Source organism: Biomphalaria glabrata, chromosome 10, assembly GCF_947242115.1.
Source record: "Biomphalaria glabrata chromosome 10, xgBioGlab47.1, whole genome shotgun sequence".
NCBI classification, from domain to species: domain Eukaryota; kingdom Metazoa; phylum Mollusca; class Gastropoda; family Planorbidae; genus Biomphalaria; species Biomphalaria glabrata.
The window spans coordinates 25,442,914-25,463,342 of NC_074720.1; positions in this window are offsets into that span (position 1 = coordinate 25,442,914).

Sequence of the window (20,429 nt, forward strand, 5' to 3'; positions counted from 1 at the left end):
TAGAGAACTGGATCAGTCGATTTGGTGTCCCTATGGAGCTACACTCCGATCAAGGCAGGAACTTTGAATCTAGAGTATTTCAGGAAATGTGCCGGGTGCTTGGCATCAATAAAACTCGCACTACACCACTACACCCGCAGTCAGATGGAATGGTAGAGCGGTTCAATCGTACCTTAGAACAATACTTGTCGAAGGTCACCGATGATCGACAGGACAACTGGGATGCATACATTCCAGTGTTCCTGATGTCCTACAGGAGTTCTATCCATTGCTCTACTTCATATACCCCTGCAAAGATGTTGTTCGGCCGGGAACTTCGTTTACCAAGTGATCTGCTATTTGGACTTCCGAGAGACACACCAGTCCTTGCTACTGAGTATGTCAACGATCTTAGACGGCGTCTGGAGGAAACCCATTCTCTGGCTCGTGGGACAATGAAGAATAACTGCGATCTAATGAAGACTAGATACGATAGACGTGCAAATACCTCGGGGTTTCAGGAAAACGATCTGGTATGGCTATATAACCCCCAGAGAAGAAAAGGTAGATCCCCAAAACTCCAAAGAGACTGGGAAGGTCCCTTTCGTGTCGTTAAAAGGATCAACGATGTGGTCTACCGAATTCAGAAGACTCCACGGTCTGGCTTCAAGGTTGTTCACGTGGATCGGCTTCATCGTTATCATGGCGGGGCAAACTTTGTTCGAGACGGACAGTTTTAAGGAGGGGGCAGTGTTATGACTCTACAATGCACGCTGTCATTAGGTGTGAGACTGCGCACCATGAGACACAGGACAGAGACATGAAATAAGAGAGAAAGTCAAGATGGCCGATGATTAGAGATGAAAACGACGCTTGTGATGTGATTCTAGATCTAGTTTCCTATTTGGTTATTAAACATTCTATTTTGTTATTTTATAATCCTTTCGTTGAGGTTATTTGGCTAAGTTATAGCAATATATATGTCTGTGATTAAACTCTTATATTCGGAAATTCCCGATAGTCCTTTCAAGATATAGATCACTAGCCAATTTAAATTTATTTAATTTTGTACTTTAAAAGTGATAACAGTCAAACTAGAGTTTTTACCGTGTAGCCAATGAGCTAGTAATTCTTTTCTCAGCGATGTACATCAACTGTTTCTAAGAAAATCGTTATTTTAACAAAAAAGAACAGGTTATATTTGAAAACCTTTAAAATTTTAGCCAAAATTGTATTTAAAAAATAGCTACATTGTTTCAAAGTAACTCATTTGTTTAAATAGAATTGATAGCAGTAGTTACAACGTATAGTTTCAAGTAACGTACGAATGAAAGATTCAGCTTGCGCCAGGGGCTTTACAAATACTAGTTAGTAAATAATGCTAACTATCTTAAGACCTATGAAAGAAAGATCAATAACAGGCTAGGACTGACCTGTGACCAACAGAACGTTGACTAAACAAACCAAAATGTTTCCTTCAATTGACCGACAGATGAACTAGGGAATTCAACTCCCACTTTTCATTAACAACGCCTTTTCTGGATTCCTGAATGATTTAGAAACTTCAGACTTGAATACGACTGTGTTCTAGTACTTATACTACTAATGGTCTGACTGAAATCCCTCTCCTCACAAAAAATCATTTTCTAAAGGTTGAATACTATAAAAACAAAAACCTACAATGCGAATCGAAAGCTAGACTGTATATGAACAATATTACAAAGATAGTTTATGTTATCACATAGATCGCCCACAGAATCCGTCAAATGTCAAGAAATATTCAAGCCACGATTTCTTATGATCTAAAGTAATAGAATTTCAAAGAATTAAAAGACGTGACTTTTAACTTGAAAACTAACTGAATAACCTATAATCTATAAAAAGACTTTTAGACCTTTTGGCAAGAAAATTAAATGATATATATATCAGAAGAGCAATTTTAGATAATCTGTTGGTATTGATTTAATAAAAAAAAAATGAACAGCAGGTTCAAATGGGTGTCAAAATCGGCCCGGGCATATCTATACGATCCGGCCCACAAATCGTATGTCATATGATGGTCATCCAATTATACATATCCTCAAAATCGTTGAGTACAGTTTAATAATGTATGGAATGTAGTTAGCTATATGAATAATTTATTAGATTATTTTGAAAAGTATCAGATAAGCGCTTTTACTAAATGAATAAAGTATAACACTTAAATGTGGAATCTCTTAATGTGAACAAATTCCTACTACCGTATATATTAGCATGTATCTGTATTTGACATTCACTTTCAAAGCATCTGAAGATCCTCTATCAACCAACATATTGCTTGTGGTTCAGTTTCACTCCTCACTATTTTATCAGGTATACGGACTTCAATTTACAAATATAAATCTTCATCCTCCATTATTTAACTGCCCAACTCTAAGGTCATGGGTGCGCGGTGGCTGAGTGGTTAAGCGCTTAAATATCTGGTGTCCTGGGTTCGAATCTCGGTGAAGACTGGGATTTTGAATTTCTGGATTCTTTGAACGTTCCTGAGTCCACCGATCTCTAACGGGTACTTGACTTTAGTTGGGGAAAAAGTAAATGCGGTTAGTAGTTGTGCTGGCCACATGACACACTGCTTGTTACACATTGGCCAAAGAAACAGATGACTTTAACGCAAGGTCTGAAAGGGGAATTTTACTCACAAGGTCACATACTGACAGCTTTCTCAATAACTTGGAAACCTAGATTGACCGCCTGCATCCTAGAGCTGGTTATACACACAATAGAAAATTAAAGGCTACAAGTTTGAAAGTTATTTAATATCCCTACGTTCAGTAAAAAAATTATGTCAAGATTGTTTCATATTTAAGCAAATCCTCTATGTATTTCGACTTATCTTTGTCGTCTTATGGCGTTGAGCCTGTTCATTCATACATGCTGTAATCATAACGTTGGTGAATCTCTAGTGCTTGCTAGAAAACATTCATAATTTTACTACATTTTTTGTGTGCACAGGACTCCTGCAATAGTTGCTTTTTATCTGACTTAGTTTTGCTCCTTTTTCGATTCTTTTTCATTTTCATTCCAATCTACACATTTCTACACTGTTCAAGATAATAATTGTGATTTGTGAAGGATTTCGTAGCGAGACCAACTCGAGATCATGCGACAACTCCATCAAAACCAATAAGAAAAGCCGATTATCGATAAAGAGATTTCTGCTTAAATTACATTTATTTATTTGTTTATTAAAATGAGATTGCCTATAAAAAAGAGATTGTTTTCAACTTTATATATATATTGTTTTTTTTTAAGCGGGGGGGGGGGGAGTGGGGAATTCCAAATAGCTCCCTGTCTACACGGAAGGCTCGCTACTGCAAAAACAACTATACTCTACATTTTGGGAAAATATTTCCTTCTCGTGTTGCATTAACAAAACAAAACAAAATCCATTGCCCAACGTTCCACTGCCTTACGCTTGTGATGTAGATTTACTTCTAGATCTAGGACTAGATATCAGCGGCTAGCAAGGTATCCGTGGGCCCGGGTTCAAAAATATGTTGGTGGCCCCCCTCCCAATAAGCCAAATTTAGAGTGTGACAAAAATTTCGAGTAGTTTTTAGATCGGTACATTACAAAGACATTCCAATGAAAGCGGTGTTCCTTTTTTTGTAAGTACTTTTCTCATCACGTTTGCTTCAGCTTTTATTAATTACAACTGAAAGTGTCTTAAAACTCAACAAACAAATATTTTAGTCCAATTCTATACATTTACATAATCTAGTTCCATGTCCATCAGTTAATATGTCTAACATTTATTACTAAAATTTTATTTTTCTGGCCTTGTGAGTAGAAAAGTCAGAAACCAGTCGTGAATCTAAATGTGTGGCTTGTTCAATGGAAAGAACTACCTGCTATGTGTCATAGAACTTCTAAAATAACTTTTTGTCAATCGCAACTTGGAGAATGAGCGCATACCATTCAGGATACAAGACAAAATAAGTAGCAATTATTCATAACACACTGAAAAATACTATTCAAATACAAAAACAACCCTAATAAAAACTCAGAAAGACACAAAAATAACGGTGTGTTCTTATTACCAAATGCTAGGACAAATTTGTGCCAATACTCCTTCTTCCGTAGTGTTATTTGAGCATAGGATGGGTTGCCTGAATCAGCCAGGAAAACCAACGACTTGGCATAGTTTAAGTCATTGATTAACATGTATGACTAGATTGACGCGTAGAACGTAATCATCTTGTTTTTTGAAGTAACGTCTGTAGTTTATAAGATAAGAAGATAACTGTTATAAGAAGATAACTGTTACAGGTAAAGTGAATGGGGATTAACGATTGAAACGCGTTAACAATTTTTTAAAATTGAAATCTGTCATGTAGGGGCCTTGAATGAGAAATTATAATGACATCGATAGTTCGGTAAAAAACGTTGATTTTGAAAGCCCTCTCTGCTTCTTGAATATTGTCTTCATATAAGTCAACGATAGGCTTATCAATTTGTACTTTAAAGTTTCCGCAATAACAAGAGGCGAAATACTTACTTAGTAGCTTCGGATCGAGCTAATCCACCAACTTCCTTTCTTACATTCTGAAAGCCATTGATCAAATGACTTAGATCTTCAGTTCACTCGCAGCTTTAGTTAGATTTTACTGCTCATATGCCACCATTTGAGACACAAAGTTACAATGTTGCACTTCAGAGTAAGCTCATCTATAATATCGAATGTTTCTCATTTTCCTTTAAGTGCTACAATTTCCAGAAGTTCTTTTTCCTTTAGTCAACATTTTTAGTACATCAAGATATCTGAATCTCATTCCTTGATGCTCATCTTGTAGAGCACACTTTGTGGGTGTCCTATAAGCTACGCTTTTTCCTATAGGATTCAAGAAGCGCCCATTTTGATATGTGAGCAAAAATATTCATAAACGTTTTGTACTAGGACACAAAAATCTGCAACTTCTTGAACGCATCTATAATCTATCAATACAATGTCTAGATCTGGATCTATAATCTATCAATACAATGTCTAGATCTGGATCTATAATCTATCAATACAATGTCTAGATCTGGATCTATAATCTATCAATACAATGTCTAGATCTGGATCTATAATCTATCAATACAATGTCTAGATCTGGATCTATAATCTATCAATACAATGTCTAGATCTGGATCTATAATCTATCAATACAATGTCTAGATCTGGATCTATAATCTATCAATACAATGTCTAGATCTGGATCTATAATCTATCAATACAATGTCTAGATCTGGATCTATAATCTATCAATACAATGTCTAGATCTGGATCTATAATCTATCAATACAATGTCTAGATCTGGATCTATAATCTATCAATACAATGTCTAGATCTGGATCTATAATCTATCAATACAATGTCTAGATCTGGATCTATAATCTATCAATACAATGTCTAGATCTGGATCTATAATCTATCAATACAATGTCTAGATCTGGATCTATAATCTATCAATACAATGTCTAGATCTGGATCTATAATCTATCAATACAATGTCTAGATCTGGATCTATAATCTATCAATACAATGTCTAGATCTGGATCTATAATCTATCAATACAATGTCTAGATCTGGATCTATAATCTATCAATACAATGTCTAGATCTGGATCTATAATCTATCAATACAATGTCTAGATCTGGATCTATAATCTATCAATACAATGTCTAGATCTGGATCTATAATCTATCAATACAATGTCTAGATCTGGATCTATAATCTATCAATACAATGTCTAGATCTGGATCTATAATCTATCAATACAATGTCTAGATCTGGATCTATAATCTATCAATACAATGTCTAGATCTATTTTTCAAGAGATTTTTATGAGTTACATTTTTAATTTAAGGATATGTCCATGACTTTTGATATATTTTGCAATTACACAAGATTTCCAGGAGCCCCTAGAAAATCAGGAAGCCGCGGAAAACCTGCTATTATAAATAAGTTATAATGTTTAAATTTAATAAGTTACACCTAGAATTTACGCGGGGCCTATGAAAATGCCGGGCCTAAGGCCGGCCCTGCTACTATATAGACTATCTAGATCTATTCTAAGTCTAAAAGATGTAGATCTAGCTGTACAAGATTGATTGATGAATAGCGATGATTATTAACATAAGAAAACCCTTTCGTCACTATCTTATCTATTATTTTACACGTTTGATCTTAAAATCACTAGAGTCTAGACCAGGGGTTCTCAACCTGTGGGTCGCGACCCCTTTGGGGGTCGATTGACGATTTGCCAGGGGTCGCCAAAGACCATCGAAAATATGGATTGTATTTGTCTACTCTTCTATTGCTGTATGTGAGTGTCGGGGGGGGGGGGAGGGGGTCGCGGCATAGTGGGGGTTGTAAAAAGGGGTCGCCGAGAATAAAAGGTTGAGAACCGCTGGTCTAGACTGTAGACTGATATGATGAGGATTAGGTCTAGTCTTGGTAATAGTGTATATGATACTGTTCGCGTCCAATCCTTTTATTAATGTGATACTACCGTCTCTAGCGGATCCAGAACTTTGGAAAAGGGGGGGGGGGGCGAATTTTATCCAAAACCTAACCCTAATGAAAGTGTGACTAAGTGTCATGAATAAACGTGTATCCCAGAAAAGATTTCAAGCATCCGGACAATGAAAATAATGCGTAATAATAGTCATTTTTAATCGAGAAAATAGTACTACAAATTTAGCTAACTAAGGGATAAGTATTCCATTAATTATTGTGTTCTATTGTATTGTTTCTAATTTACATAAAACTAGTAAGCTATGTTGTCCAACTGATTTTTGTCTGCGGACCTTTAAGTCATAGTAAGTTTTTTATGTGGCCCATACACCTTAATGAGATTTTGCTGTTATAGAAAGAAATAAAATTATTAGAGTTTAGTATAGAGTTTTTCCCATGCCATATCTAGTTAAACCAACCCACATTTTTGTTTTGTGTGTTTTTGTTTTGTAAGATAATCCTAAACGTATTATTGTTATGTGGTTGCACCAAAACCGCTGTAAAAGAAATAATGGGTTTATTTCGAGAAGAAGTAACATTGTTTTATAAAGTAGGTGAAATTTTCACGACCAAAACCCACAACAGACTAAAGGAATCAATCGCGCCTATTTTCCTTACTACTTAGGAGCTGTGAATGGAAACATTTTTGTCTTGCTTTCCATTCAAGATTAGATCAAAAGTGTATTTTAATTTTAAAGGTTATTTATGTTCTCTGTCGCCATCCACCGCCGAGGTTTTGTTAATTTTTTCTCTCATGCGCGCATAATTATCGAGGGGGAACCGCCAAGCATAATCCTTCTATTTAAAAATGTGTTCAAAAACCTAATCTGCTATATTACTTAAGAGTTAGATCCACCCTCGTCGTTTTGGTGTATTGGGAAGAAAAAATCAGTCACTGGCAATGTCTGAAGCCTCTTCGCACCTGGTGTCTTCCATGAAAGTGTGGGGCCAAGATATACTAGAATTTCCCTGTTTCCACTTGCCTCGTAACGGCCTCCATGTCATTGCAACTCTTGGTATGCGTAATTCATTTTGTCAGAGAATATGTCCCGCAAACCTCATGCGACGCACTGTCACAACCTCACTAAGTGTTCAACTCCCAGTTTGGCATAGGATTTCCTTGATTGAGACCCGATCTCTACAACTAACTCCTAAAATCCGTCTCAGCCATCTTTGTTCAGCTACATTTAGTCTTTTTCAATTTCGGCAGATGACTTCCATGCTATTCACTGCACTATTCACCGAGCCCAGCGACTGGTAGAAATGTGTAACCTCTTTTGGCTATACTCTTGGAATTTGGTGACTGTAGTTTGCTTTAGAATAATATTGAAGAGGGGGTTTTCAACCTCAAAGCTATCTCTAGGGGGATTTTAAACTCAAAACCATCTGGGGGGGGGGGGTAACTCAAAGCCCTCTGAAGGTGGGTTTTAAACACAAAACCCCTCTTGGCTATGCTCATAGAATCTGATGTATGCTTGTGACAAGTCAAAAACTCGCTGTCAGAGTCACTCAAATTTATCACAGCATTAATTATTATTATTTATTATTTATTTAGTTTATTTCAATTATTTCCCCATCCTACCTCCAATTTCTTCACCCGCCACACCTTTTCCGCTCCAGGCTAGACTTAGTTGACCACCTTGGAGATAGCTAAGGCGCGTCCTTTCATTTATCTGCCCTTGATCGGGGAAAGGTAGACACACAATCTCTTTTGTCTTCCCGCCGGATGTCTAAAGGACGGTCGCAGTTGACACCACCTTGGTTTGAATGCAAGCTAATCCTTCTCCCCCCCCCCTTCTCTCACGTCTCTCTTTGATCTAAGAGATTACCCTGGTCAACACACCGCGTGATATTCCAAGGTGCGGCTCCCACCTCGAGTCAAATCCACCCACGTGTAAGATAAATCTTAGCCTAGGGCATTTCCTGTGTCCGCCCGCACTTTCCAGGCTTATATAAAGTAAACCAACTCAAATCAGACTCTCCTTCATTCTCATTCGAGCTGAGCTATCGAGTCTGGACTATATCATTTATTCTCCCTCCTAGAGGAATACCTGGTGGTAAGCCGAACTTAATCACAAGTTCCATCTTAATTACTCTGTGTATATTTCCATTGGATTTTATCATGTGTATTTTGCCTAGTTCATTTATATTTAATTAGTGCATTGTGTATTTCTCACTGGCGTAAGTAGAAAACATAAACATGTCCTATGTATTTATTTATGTATTGCATTAATCTATTAATGCTACGTTGCTCAATTGATCGTTGATGCAACCATGTATATATTTGTACATCTTAGTCTATTTCCTTTATCTCGGCTGACAACCGTGATAATTTTACTAGCGCACTAATACTGCGTCTAGAAAAGAGATGCGAGTTATCTACCCTGTAGTGAATTGTCTCCCCTGTACTCATTTTACTCTAATGGGAGTTGCGCCGCTTGAAGGGACACCCTCTCCATTCAAGCACGCTTCATTGTTCTCGACCCACGGTCATATGTAAACAAACCATCTGGGTCGCTGACCACCGCCCATTCCCCCCCCCTTCTTTCTCTATCCACCTGTGTTGTTATTTCCCCTTCTATGTACATTTTATATTATTACTTTCCCTTTTATGTACATTTCTATATTGCTACTATCTGCCATCTATTTTCCAAATCCCATTTGTCATCATCTCCCCTTTGTGCTCTAAAGCAATTTTACCAATCTGACGAATGCACCTCAGTCGAGGGCATCGATAAGATGTATGAGAGACATGTCCTAACTTGTCTTTATTTATCCGCAGCCTCCCTCAGGTGTCTGCCTATTTGTTTGATATCAAGAATCACCTACTATCTTTGTGCTTATTGTGCTATTCAGCACTGCACTAGCTCACTGACCTGCCTATCTATTTATTGGATCAACGATCTATTTACCTGCAGTTGTGCTTAGTGCTATTCAGCACTGCACTTGCCTACTGAGATCTACTCAACTCTACCACTTGGCGCTACCGGCATTGCCCGCCTATTCGACAGCCCACCTGTCAAGCTATTAGGTGCGACGTCCCTATAGATTCAGATCTGTGTGAGACGTCATAGCTACGCCAACCCTCTGCAACTCACTGGACATATCCTGTCAACTACGCTGCCCACGGCAGATCCGCTCTGCCCGCAGTAACCTTGTGCCCACGGTAGCCGGCCACCCGCCCTACTGTGCCCTCTACAGATATTAGATTTTGGGGATTGAGACTCCACAAGAACTATATCGCCGGCGTCCCTCTATCCGCTAGAGCGCCACCTCCAGCTGCAGAACCTCAAGCCAGGACACAGCCAGCTGCGACATTTACAGGAATACCAGCTAAGTCAGAGGACAAAGTGACATACTCTCTTATTAGGTGCAAGAGTGATGATTAAAGCTAGTATTATTTAGAGATAGAAGCAAACCCTCCCCCTTTTTATTCTTATATGTATATTTATGTAAATAAATATTCTTCATTTTTAACTTTTGTATCTATCTTTCATTGCTTTGTCTCGTTGCGTGTCTGCTCCCGATTTATATGCTGATAGGTTGGTGTGTGATAGCTTTAAAAATAATCATCCCCTAGACATAAAACGCGCCAAACACACGTCACATTCCCCCACCTGTCACATTTTGGCGAGCCCGTCCTGGATTTAACCCATTAGTACAGCAGGCACGAACAGGCAGCAATAACTAAATTCCATATCAATATTTTTTTTTCTTTAAATATTTATAAGTATCATCACTTCGCATTATCAGGAGTGTCACTTCTGTCATAATTTTCATTTATGATTATTATTGTATTTTATTTGTAATATTTCATTGCAGGAATTTGTGAATAACTTAGGCAGACACCACATTCCTTTTGCACTCTTTCGCTAACCCACTTTCTTTAATTCTAGCTCAATCCTATTATCCATTCTATCTGCCCCTCCACCATCCTAGTACCTCTCATTACCCACACCTCATCACTATGGCCAGTGGCACATTCTCCAAAGAGCACTCTGACATGAGGCAGAAACTAGCTGAATTGAAGGACTTCGCAGCCACCATATTTGACGATGAGGCAGAACGGAAAGAATATGTGAGAGCACAATTTGAGGCGCTCAGAAGAAAGGAAGACGAAAAAGAAGAAAGAAGATTAGCAAGGGAGCATGAGCTAGCAATGAAGGAAAAGGATAATGAAGTTGCTAAAGAAAGGGAAAGAAAGGAAGCTGAAATAGCTAAAGAAAGAGAAAGAAAGGAAGCTGAAATAGCTATTGCTAAAGAAGTCACAGAGCGAGAAAGAGAGCAACAAATTACAGCGAGAGAAAAGATAGCCGCGGACAAAGAGAACGAGGCCGCCCGCCAGGCTTCTTCCGAGTCACGCCCGGCTAGCCCAGCATCCTTTCAGAGTTCCTTGAACGGTCTACCCCACATGCCAATGGAGCACTTTGACGACAAGACAGAGAACATTGAAGTTTACCTTGTCCGCTTTGAGGAAGTAGCACGCTTTTACAGTCTGCCAGAGGAGAAATGGTGCTTCCGGCTATTCCAATGCCTCCGAGGCAAAGCCTACGAAGTTTACTCCAAACTTCCCTCCGGCCAGCGAGAAGACTACGCAGCCCTCAAGCAGGCGCTACTCGTCCAGTTCGAGTTGACCGCCGAGGCCTACCACAAAAAGTTCAGAAGTTCCCGCCTCGAACGCAGAGAGACCTACGGCAACCTCTGCGAAAGGCTGGACAAGTACCTTGTCAGGTGGCACGTTCTCAGCCAATTGCCAGAGACTTTTGATGGCCTAGCATGCCTCATACTCTCTGACCAGCTGTTAGAATGCATGTCGCCAGAGGTCAGAGTTTATGTCAAGGAGCAACAAGCAACAGCTCCCGCTGACATAGCTTCCGCCGCTGACCGGTACTTGAACGCCCGTAAGGACTTAAAAGGTAAAGCGACCGCGACAGACCAGCAAACAGACCAACCCACTTCTCCTGCTCAGTCCAACCTTGCTCCTAAAACTCCCCAGCATAACCAGGCACCAGGCCGGCAATCAGCCCCTAACAACCACAATAACCGCCCCAACCACCAGTCTCGCTATAACCAGGCTAATTACTCTCAGCGTGACACACGTCATGGCGCGCGTGACAGTAGACCCACTCCACAACGGCAGCAGCAGGCCCCACGGACCCTATCCGCGGTGACGCCAGTCTCTCAACCCTCCGCGATCGATCTTTCTGACCAACCGGAGGAGGACACATACTTCGTCTCCACGATGGCCGTGGCTCCTCAACCCACTGCCATTGAACTCGGTCAACCAGAACTCCCACCCGTGCCACCTCACCCCACCTCTTCTCCTCCAGGAGTAGAGAACATTATGGCTAACGGTGTCGAAGTTTTGGGCCTATACGACTCAGGCTGTTCGTTCGGCGCGGTTATCAATAAGAAGCTGATTGACCCATCGGATCTCTCTGGTGGAACAGTGACAATCCAGTCTATAGACCGTGGCACTCCTCCGCAGGTTCTACCTGTCGCGAGGGTACACGTGGAGTGCAGGTACGTGCATGGCACCATTGACGCCGCCGTCATGGACAAGCCAGTGTACGACTTCATTCTAGGCTCCAAATATGTCCCTCTTGGAGTAGTCAACAAGCCATACTTTTCTCTGCCCGTCGGTAGATCGACGGAGCAGAAACGTGGCAGCAACCAGCTGGTTGGAAGCCCTGGTCGCCACACTAACACGCCTAGTCCCGACTCATCAGCGAAGCTCACACCACTCCGCCCTGGCATTGACACTGCTAGGAAGTCACGAGTTAAGTCGTTTACCCGCGCTCGTGAGGGTCTACTTGACCCAGGCTACTCAGCCAAAATTAAACGACATTCCTCTGACATTGACAGTGTCAGAATGCCCCGAGGTAAGATGAACCCTTGCTCTCGCGGACTCACTCCTCTTCATGGCTTTTCAGCCACCATTCCGAATCAACCTCCCCCTGGCATTGATAGTGTCGGGAAGTCACGAGGTAAGCCTAACCCTCGCGCTCGTGAAGACTCTTCTCACCCTGGCTCCTCAGCCACCGATCATAATCAACCCTCCCCTGGCATTGACCGTGTCAGGAAGCCACGATGTAAGCCAGATTATCGCACTCGTGGGGACGTTCTCAGGCAGAACTCCACATTCTTTATCAGGCCACTCTTCTCTGACATTGATCGTGTCAGACGTTACCGAGGTAAGCTGACCACTTACTCCCGTGAAGAAGCGCCTCACAGCGGCTTCGGAGGTAAGCCCAAACGAGCACGAGCGCCTTGGGCACCCCGCCTAAGCCCCAATCACCCTCCCCAATCCGCCCCAGGAAGGAAATATTACTCACCCAATCGCCCAACCTACTCTCCCAAGCAACCCCATATGTTTCACTCAGGTGACTACATACACAGGGACGGGAAGTAGACCACGGACAGACTTGGACAGACTCTCCTCCTGGCATGGCTATCCCTTTATTTTTCCAATTTTTTTTTCTAATGCTGTGATAACAACTGATCTTAAAGTTAGAGTGACATCAGTCTGCTCGCACTTTATGGATCTTTCTGCGATAGATCCATCTTGGCGGCGGCGTATGTGACAAGTCAAAAACTCGCTGTCAGAGTCACTCAAATTTATCACAGCATTAATTATTATTATTTATTATTTATTTAGTTTATTTCAATTATTTCCCCATCCTACCTCCAATTTCTTCACCCGCCACACCTTTTCCGCTCCAGGCTAGACTTAGTTGACCACCTTGGAGATAGCTAAGGCGCGTCCTTTCATTTATCTGCCCTTGATCGGGGAAAGGTAGACACACAATCTCTTTTGTCTTCCCGCCGGATGTCTAAAGGACGGTCGCAGTTGACACCACCTTGGTTTGAATGCAAGCTAATCCTTCTCCCCCCCCCTTCTCTCACGTCTCTCTTTGATCTAAGAGATTACCCTGGTCAACACACCGCGTGATATTCCAAGGTGCGGCTCCCACCTCGAGTCAAATCCACCCACGTGTAAGATAAATCTTAGCCTAGGGCATTTCCTGTGTCCGCCCGCACTTTCCAGGCTTATATAAAGTAAACCAACTCAAATCAGACTCTCCTTCATTCTCATTCGAACTGAGCTATCGAGTCTGGACTATATCATTTATTCTCCCTCCTAGAGGAATACCTGGTGGTAAGCCGAACTTAATCACAAGTTCCATCTTAATTACTCTGTGTATATTTCCATTGGATTTTATCATGTGTATTTTGCCTAGTTCATTTATATTTAATTAGTGCATTGTGTATTTCTCACTGGCGTAAGTAGAAAACATAAACATGTCCTATGTATTTATTTATGTATTGCATTAATCTATTAATGCTACGTTGCTCAATTGATCGTTGATGCAACCATGTATATATTTGTACATCTTAGTCTATTTCCTTTATCTCGGCTGACAACCGTGATAATTTTACTAGCGCACTAATACTGCGTCTAGAAAAGAGATGCGAGTTATCTCCCCTGTAGTGAATTGTCTCCCCTGTACTCATTTTACTCTAATGAGAGTTGCGCCGCTTGAAGGGACACCCTCTCCATTCAAGCACGCTTCATTGTTCTCGACCCCACGGTCATATGTAAACAAACCATCTGGGTCGCTGACCACCGCCCATTCCCCCCCCCCTTCTTTCTCTATCCACCTGTGTTGTTATTTCCCCTTCTATGTACATTTTATATTATTACTTTCCCTTTTATGTACATTTCTATATTGCTACTATCTGCCATCTATTTTCCAAATCCCATTTGTCATCATCTCCCCTTTGTGCTCTAAAGCAATTTTACCAATCTGACGAATGCACCTCAGTCGAGGGCATCGATAAGATGTATGAGAGACATGTCCTAACTTGTCTTTATTTATCCGCAGCCTCCCTCAGGTGTCTGCCTATTTGTTTGATATCAAGAATCACCTACTATCTTTGTGCTTATTGTGCTATTCAGCACTGCACTAGCTCACTGACCTGCCTATCTATTTATTGGATCAACGATCTATTTACCTGCAGTTGTGCTTAGTGCTATTCAGCACTGCACTTGCCTACTGAGATCTACTCAACTCTACCACTTGGCGCTACCGGCATTGCCCGCCTATTCGACAGCCCACCTGTCAAGCTATTAGGTGCGACGTCCCTATAGATTCAGATCTGTGTGAGACGTCATAGCTACGCCAACCCTCTGCAACTCACTGGACATATCCTGTCAACTACGCTGCCCACGGCAGATCCGCTCTGCCCGCAGTAACCTTGTGCCCACGGTAGCCGGCCACCCGCCCTACTGTGCCCTCTACAGATATTAGATTTTGGGGATTGAGACTCCACAAGAACTATATCGCCGGCGTCCCTCTATCCGCTAGAGCGCCACCTCCAGCTGCAGAACCTCAAGCCAGGACACAGCCAGCTGCGACATTTACAGGAATACCAGCTAAGTCAGAGGACAAAGTGACATACTCTCTTATTAGGTGCAAGAGTGATGATTAAAGCTAGTATTATTTAGAGATAGAAGCAAACCCTCCCCCTTTTTATTCTTATATGTATATTTATGTAAATAAATATTCTTCATTTTTAACTTTTGTATCTATCTTTCATTGCTTTGTCTCGTTGCGTGTCTGCTCCCGATTCATATGCTGATAGGTTGTGGTGTGATAGCTTTAAAAATAATCATCCCCTAGACATAAAACGCGCCAAACACACGTCACATTCCCCCACCTGTCACATTTTGGCGAGCCCGTCCTGGATTTAACCCATTAGTACAGCAGGCACGAACAGGCAGCAATAACTAAATTCCATATCAATATTTTTTTTTCTTTAAATATTTATAAGTATCATCACTTCGCATTATCAAGAGTGTCACTTCTGTCATAATTTTCATTTATGATTATTATTGTATTTTATTTGTAATATTTCATTGCAGGAATTTGTGATTAACTTAGGCAGACACCACATTCCTTTTGCACTCTTTCCTATATCCAGCGACTCACTTTCGCTAACCCACTTTCTTTAATTCTAGCTCAATCCTATTATCCATTCTATCTGCCCCTCCACCATCCTAGTACCTCTCATTACCCACACCTCATCACTATGGCCAGTGGCACATTCTCCAAAGAGCACTCTGACATGAGGCAGAAACTAGCTGAATTGAAGGACTTCGCAGCCACCATATTTGACGATGAGGCAGAACGGAAAGAATATGTGAGAGCACAATTTGAGGCGCTCAGAAGAAAGGAAGACGAAAAAGAAGAAAGAAGATTAGCAAGGGAGCATGAGCTAGCAATGAAGGAAAAGGATAATGAAGTTGCTAAAGAAAGGGAAAGAAAGGAAGCTGAAATAGCTAAAGAAAGAGAAAGAAAGGAAGCTGAAATAGCTATTGCTAAAGAAGTCACAGAGCGAGAAAGAGAGCAACAAATTACAGCGAGAGAAAAGATAGCCGCGGACAAAGAGAACGAGGCCGCCCGCCAGGCTTCTTCCGAGTCACGCCCGGCTAGCCCAGCATCCTTTCAGAGTTCCTTGAACGGTCTACCCCACATGCCAATGGAGCACTTTGACGACAAGACAGAGAACATTGAAGTTTACCTTGTCCGCTTTGAGGAAGTAGCACGCTTTTACAGTCTGCCAGAGGAGAAATGGTGCTTCCGGCTATTCCAATGCCTCCGAGGCAAAGCCTACGAAGTTTACTCCAAACTTCCCTCCGGCCAGCGAGAAGACTACGCAGCCCTCAAGCAGGCGCTACTCGTCCAGTTCGAGTTGACCGCCGAGGCCTACCACAAAAAGTTCAGAAGTTCCCGCCTCGAACGCAGAGAGACCTACGGCAACCTCTGCGAAAGGCTGGACAAGTACCTTGTCAGGTGGCACGTTCTCAGCCAATTGCCAGAGACTTTTGATGGCCTAGCATGCCTCATACTCTCTGACCAGCTGTTAGAATGCATGTCGCCAGAGGTCAGAGTTTATGTCAAGGAGCAACAAGCAACAGCTCCCGCTGACATAGCTTCCGCCGCTGACCGGTACTTGAACGCCCGTAAGGACTTAAAAGGTAAAGCGACCGCGACAGACCAGCAAACAGACCAACCCACTTCTCCTGCTCAGTCCAACCTTGCTCCTAAAACTCCCCAGCATAACCAGGCACCAGGCCGGCAATCAGCCCCTAACAACCACAATAACCGCCCCAACCACCAGTCTCGCTATAACCAGGCTAATTACTCTCAGCGTGACACACGTCATGGCGCGCGTGACAGTAGACCCACTCCACAACGGCAGCAGCAGGCCCCACGGACCCTATCCGCGGTGACGCCAGTCTCTCAACCCTCCGCGATCGATCTTTCTGACCAACCGGAGGAGGACACATACTTCGTCTCCACGATGGCCGTGGCTCCTCAACCCACTGCCATTGAACTCGGTCAACCAGAACTCCCACCCGTGCCACCTCACCCCACCTCTTCTCCTCCAGGAGTAGAGAACATTATGGCTAACGGTGTCGAAGTTTTGGGCCTATACGACTCAGGCTGTTCGTTCGGCGCGGTTATCAATAAGAAGCTGATTGACCCATCGGATCTCTCTGGTGGAACAGTGACAATCCAGTCTATAGACCGTGGCACTCCTCCGCAGGTTCTACCTGTCGCGAGGGTACACGTGGAGTGCAGGTACGTGCATGGCACCATTGACGCCGCCGTCATGGACAAGCCAGTGTACGACTTCATTCTAGGCTCCAAATATGTCCCTCTTGGAGTAGTCAACAAGCCATACTTTTCTCTGCCCGTCGGTAGATCGACGGAGCAGAAACGTGGCAGCAACCAGCTGGTTGGAAGCCCTGGTCGCCACACTAACACGCCTAGTCCCGACTCATCAGCGAAGCTCACACCACTCCGCCCTGGCATTGACACTGCTAGGAAGTCACGAGTTAAGTCGTTTACCCGCGCTCGTGAGGGTCTACTTGACCCAGGCTACTCAGCCAAAATTAAACGACATTCCTCTGACATTGACAGTGTCAGAATGCCCCGAGGTAAGATGAACCCTTGCTCTCGCGGACTCACTCCTCTTCATGGCTTTTCAGCCACCATTCCGAATCAACCTCCCCCTGGCATTGATAGTGTCGGGAAGTCACGAGGTAAGCCTAACCCTCGCGCTCGTGAAGACTCTTCTCACCCTGGCTCCTCAGCCACCGATCATAATCAACCCTCCCCTGGCATTGACCGTGTCAGGAAGCCACGATGTAAGCCAGATTATCGCACTCGTGGGGACGTTCTCAGGCAGAACTCCACATTCTTTATCAGGCCACTCTTCTCTGACATTGATCGTGTCAGACGTTACCGAGGTAAGCTGACCACTTACTCCCGTGAAGAAGCGCCTCACAGCGGCTTCGGAGGTAAGCCCCAACGAGCACGAGCGCCTTGGGCACCCCGCCTAAGCCCCAATCACCCTCCCCAATCCGCCCCAGGAAGGAATTATTACTCACCCAATCGCCCAACCTACTCTCCCAAGCAACCCCATATGTTTCACTCAGGTGACTACATACACAGGGACGGGAAGTAGACCACGGACAGACTTGGACAGACTCTCCTCCTGGCATGGCTATCCCTTTATTTTTCCAATTTTTTTTTCTAATGCTGTGATAACAACTGATCTTAAAGTTAGAGTGACATCAGTCTGCTCGCACTTTATGGATCTTTCTGCGATAGATCCATCTTGGCGGCGGCGTATGTGACAAGTCAAAAACTCGCTGTCAGAGTCACTCAAATTTATCACAGCATTAATTATTATTATTTATTATTTATTTAGTTTATTTCAATTATTTCCCCATCCTACCTCCAATTTCTTCACCCGCCACACCTTTTCCGCTCCAGGCTAGACTTAGTTGACCACCTTGGAGATAGCTAAGGCGCGTCCTTTCATTTATCTGCCCTTGATCGGGGAAAGGTAGACACACAATCTCTTTTGTCTTCCCGCCGGATGTCTAAAGGACGGTCGCAGTTGACACCACCTTGGTTTGAATGCAAGCTAATCCTTCTCCCCCCCCCTTCTCTCACGTCTCTCTTTGATCTAAGAGATTACCCTGGTCAACACACCGCGTGATATTCCAAGGTGCGGCTCCCACCTCGAGTCAAATCCACCCACGTGTAAGATAAATCTTAGCCTAGGGCATTTCCTGTGTCCGCCCGCACTTTCCAGGCTTATATAAAGTAAACCAACTCAAATCAGACTCTCCTTCATTCTCATTCGAACTGAGCTATCGAGTCTGGACTATATCATTTATTCTCCCTCCTAGAGGAATACCTGGTGGTAAGCCGAACTTAATCACAAGTTCCATCTTAATTACTCTGTGTATATTTCCATTGGATTTTATCATGTGTATTTTGCCTAGTTCATTTATATTTAATTAGTGCATTGTGTATTTCTCACTGGCGTAAGTAGAAAACATAAACATGTCCTATGTATTTATTTATGTATTGCATTAATCTATTAATGCTACGTTGCTCAATTGATCGTTGATGCAACCATGTATATATTTGTACATCTTAGTCTATTTCCTTTATCTCGGCTGACAACCGTGATAATTTTACTAGCGCACTAATACTGCGTCTAGAAAAGAGATGCGAGTTATCTCCCCTGTAGTGAATTGTCTCCCCTGTACTCATTTTACTCTAATGAGAGTTGCGCCGCTTGAAGGGACACCCTCTCCATTCAAGCACGCTTCATTGTTCTCGACCCACGGTCATATGTAAACAAACCATCTGGGTCGCTGACCACCGCCCATTCCCCCCCCCTTCTTTCTCTATCCACCTGTGTTGTTATTTCCCCTTCTATGTACATTTTATATTATTACTTTCCCTTTTATGTACATTTCTATATTGCTACTATCTGCCATCTATTTTCCAAATCCCATTTGTCATCATCTCCCCTTTGTGCTCTAAAGCAATTTTACCAATCTGACGAATGCACCTCAGTCGAGGGCATCGATAAGATGTATGAGAGACATGTCCTAACTTGTCTTTATTTATCCGCAGCCTCCCTCAGGTGTCTGCCTATTTGTTTGATATCAAGAATCACCTACTATCTTTGTGCTTATTGTGCTATTCAGCACTGCACTAGCTCACTGACCTGCCTATCTATTTATTGGATCAACGATCTATTTACCTGCAGTTGTGCTTAGTGCTATTCAGCACTGCACTTGCCTACTGAGATCTACTCAACTCTACCACTTGGCGCTACCGGCATTGCCCGCCTATTCGACAGCCCACCTGTCAAGCTATTAGGTGCGACGTCCCTATAGATTCAGATCTGTGTGAGACGTCATAGCTACGCCAACCCTCTGCAACTCACTGGACATATCCTGTCAACTACGCTGCCCACGGCAGATCCGCTCTGCCCGCAGTAACCTTGTGCCCACGGTAGCCGGCCACCCGCCCTACTGTGCCCTCTACAGATATTAGATTTTGGGGATTGAGACTCCACAAGAACTATATCGCCGGCGTCCCTCTATCCGCTAGAGCGCCACCTCCAGCTGCAGAACCTCAAGCCAGGACACAGCCAGCTGCGACATTTACAGGAATACCAGCTAAGTCAGAGGACAAAGTGACATACTCTCTTATTAGGTGCAAGAGTGATGATTAAAGCTAGTATTATTTAGAGATAGAAGCAAACCCTCCCCCTTTTTATTCTTATATGTATATTTATGTAAATAAATATTCTTCATTTTTAACTTTTGTATCTATCTTTCATTGCTTTGTCTCGTTGCGTGTCTGCTCCCGATTCATATGCTGATAGGTTGTGGTGTGATAGCTTTAAAAATAATCATCCCCTAGACATAAAACGCGCCAAACACACGTCACATTCCCCCACCTGTCACATTTCTGCGAGCCCGTCCTGGATTTAACCCATTAGTACAGCAGGCACGAACAGGCAG